Here is a 3,720-nt window from a genome sequence, read left to right on the forward strand (position 1 = left end):
TAATTGGACAACTAAAAATACATAGAAAAAATTAGCCAGGCATGGTGGCGCATGCCTGTAATCCCAGCTACTTGGGAGGCTGAGGCAGAAGGATCACTTGAGCCCAGGAGTTTGAGGTTACTGTGAGCTAGGCTGATGCCACGGCACTCACTCTAGGCCGGGCAAAAGAGTGAGACTCTGTCTCAAAAAAAAAATAAAATAAAAATAAATGGGGGTGGAGGAGAATGGAGAGATATACACACTATGATTTAGAGCAAAGCTTGCAGAGAGAAAACTTCTGAAGATAAAGTTTCTAGAAAGGGATGAAAACAAACAAACCAAAAATAGATCACCACGAAGAATAAGAATGATATTTAATATTAAATTTCTCAACATAAACACAGCAAAGTAGAAGATTATGGAGCAATGCCTTTGAAACTCTGAGGGTAAATGATTTTCAACCTAGAATTTTATCAAGTAAAGATATTTTCAGATATGCAAAAACTGAAAAAATATATGCCCCATGAACTTTTACTCATGAAGCTACTTGGAAGATATGCTCCAACCAAACAAAGGAGTAATCCAAGAAAAAGGTGGACAAGGGTCTAGGAAAAAGGAGATTCCAAAAGAAGAAAAAAGGAAAGAGAAAAATTCAAAATATCAGCAATCTAAGAAGCAATCAATCCATAGTTGAGCAAAATATGAAACACTGGAAAAACAGAGAAATAAAAAGGAACTCATGTGTTTGAACATATGATGAATGTTAATGATAAGAGTGTAGTAGAAGTGCTAGAGCCACTAGAAAATCATATGTTGTCTTTGTAAAAGACTAAGCAAATTAAAAGAAAAAGCTGATTATCAACCATAAGAAAAATAAAGGATTATATAAGAAAGGATATTTGCTCATCATCATTTATTACATGGCTCAGTAGTAAATTTATTTATGAAGTAGTTATAATAATCTTAAAACTACCACTGATTGAACCGAAACTCATGACTTCACTTTAAGGGATGGAAAGGGAAAGTGAAGATGATGTAGGAGAGCAGTCTTTATCTTCCATAGTTAGATGTTAAGATTACGCCTGAAACTGGTAAATCAAGAAATAGCAGCATATATACATTATTTGGAAAACTGGAGGAAATGCCAAGAGACCAGCTGGAGGAGCTGAGGATAGCTGCCTATAGGGACTGAAAGATGGAGAGGGATGAGTAAGGCATTGCTGCTTGCCATTTGAAGTTTTTTGGATCATTGAATTTTCAAACTATATCCATGTATTACTTTGATAAAAATATTTCATTTTAAAATACATCTAGACTAATAACATTTTCTTCTATAATAAAATAGTAAACTATAAATTCATAAAGAATTCAATTCAACCAACATTTATTGAGAACTTACTGTCTGAAAAGTGCTGTCCTGTGCCCTTAGACCCAGGTTTAAAGAATCTCACATTACACTACCTGAGGTCAGTACATAAATCATGCAAGGAAGTAAGTCGAAGAGGAAGCAATCAATGTCAAGGTTCTATTTTGGAACAGAAGCTTTATGATACAAGCCTCTATAAAATCCTACCTCACCAATGTGGACCTTAGTAGGGTTCTTCCAGATCTGACCCAAGATAAGTCACATGGTTTCTGCACTCAACAACATTAGTAATAGTAAAATGAGGGTTGTAATATATTCTGCTTGTACTACATCTTCTTAGTGAGAAAATTAAAAGCTTCATTGTTTTTTACTTTCTGAACAATCTGTGGGGAGCCATTCTAAAACAAAAAGTTATCAATGGTTTGCTTTCATCTCAAAGAGGCAGAATGAGTAATGTGCTTCAGAAATTAGGTCCTACATTTTTATAAATGCTAAAAATACAGTCACATCTGAACCTGACCTAGACTTATTAAAGCTGTCAATTATATCACAATTTGGAAAGCAGGGTAAAAATTCATATTGACCTTAATAATTGAGAAAGAGAGAGAGAAAATAGATAAAATTTAATACAGTTACGAGCAGAATAATTTACCTAGGCAAAACATAATCTCCACACAAATAAGTGGCAGAAAAATATTGAACTAAGGTCTAAAAATGAGTCAGTGAAAGAATGTTACATTCTTATAAAAGCTAGTAATAACTAAGGATTCATTAAAGAATAATGCAGAAGTAGAATATCTAAAGGAATCAGCAGACGGAGCAATCAGGTTTACTGGGTTCCATAAATTTAAAAAAAGATGTAGGGAGCGCAGAGTACTGACTGCAACAAAATGACAATGCTGCTGTTTGATATTTACTTTGCATCATACTGAACAGTTTTTTATTTAAAAATTATTCAGCATTCTTAAATTTGTTGAAAAATTGGTGTAACAAGATATTTAATATTACTGAAAACAAAAATTATAAATTACTAAAAAATTAGGTAAAATATAAACTTGTAAATTTTAAATATCATCATTCTAATATAATAGTATTAAATATAATTTTCAAAATAAAGTAAAATTAATAAAAATAAATTAGTTTAAAAAATTAAGACCTAACACTTTTTGTGTTATTTTAAAAAATAAAGTACCTCAATAGTGTCATTAATGAGTACACTTTTGTGTAAATTTTTCTAGCTGTTCTTCCTTATTCGATACTAGTCAGGGAAATAGTGGAAAGATAGTATTAATAATAAGTCTATTCGATGTTTTGTCGATAATTTGGGGAAATCTTTTCTAATAAGTTTTGTTTTTCTACGAGGACTACAATCTTTGTATTGCGATTGAATCACTGATTTTTTTTTCAGAGAAAGTTGTTCTCATTACATTCTTTAGTTTTCATCATGTACAAACAAATTAACTGTATCAATTTAAATACTTTTCTATTCACATTCCTTTTAGTTGAAAATCACTGAAGTAGATGCTCAAGACATGTTTCATGCTTACATTGGAAACTTTTTTTTGCTATCATTTTCTTCTGCCTTATGAGATAGAGAAATTCTAAACAGATGAATCTTTGTCCCCAGATTTTTAATCCAGTGTTAACTCTCAAAGAAGAGATTTGTTCAGCAAGTATTTTCATCATAATGGATTAACTGGATCATTAATTGGAATCAAAATTTAATGCTTCAGATCGCAAATTGGCCTTTTCATAGATACACCCAGAGCTAGTGTTTCCAGCAGCTCCTAGCTCTAAGGTCTTCTTTAATTTCAGGTCCCCTACTTTCCCTCTGCCAAATGTGGTGCATCCCTAGAGTTGCAGGCATTTCTTTAGCATTTCTGTACCCTCCCCCCAACCCCCATTCTCCCTGCCCCACCATAGACCTTTTATTCACATCTCTAGGCAGCAGCCTAGTTATAGCTGTCAGTATTTCCCTTCCTACCCAACCAGGAGGAATGGCCCCTACTGGGTTTCCCAAAAAGAGATGCACAGTTTCAGAGAGCTCTGTGCTCTTCCACTCTGACAGTTTTTTCTGGTTAGAAGGGTGAGGAAGAGAGGTGAAGATGAAAGAGCAGAGATATTGAAGGAACTGAGTTATAAAGAGCTGCAGGAGGCTTATGGCAAGAAAATCAGAGCCTGAAGGGTTATTTGGTAGGGATAGAACAAAATCAAAAAGTGAATAATACTGCTGGCTGACGTATGAAATAACAGGTTTAGATCCACACAAATACTGGTATTTTAATATATGTTTTTTGGTTTTAGCATATACTACCTTTTATTGAAACTGATTTATCTTTCTATTTATACTTTCCTTGAGCAAACATCATTTTCTC

The 3,720-nt window shown here is 33.3% G+C and overlaps 1 protein-coding gene across 1 annotated transcript in view; it reads right to left on the reverse strand.

Moving 5' to 3' along the window:
- Positions 1-3,720, reverse strand: part of MTBP (MDM2 binding protein) — a 92,264-nt gene that overhangs the window by 40,048 nt on the left and 48,496 nt on the right. The gene's annotated exons all lie outside the window — the stretch shown is intronic.

This window comes from Propithecus coquereli, unplaced genomic scaffold (assembly GCF_000956105.1).
Source record: "Propithecus coquereli isolate 6110/MARCELLA unplaced genomic scaffold, Pcoq_1.0 Scaffold247, whole genome shotgun sequence".
NCBI classification, from domain to species: domain Eukaryota; kingdom Metazoa; phylum Chordata; class Mammalia; order Primates; family Indriidae; genus Propithecus; species Propithecus coquereli.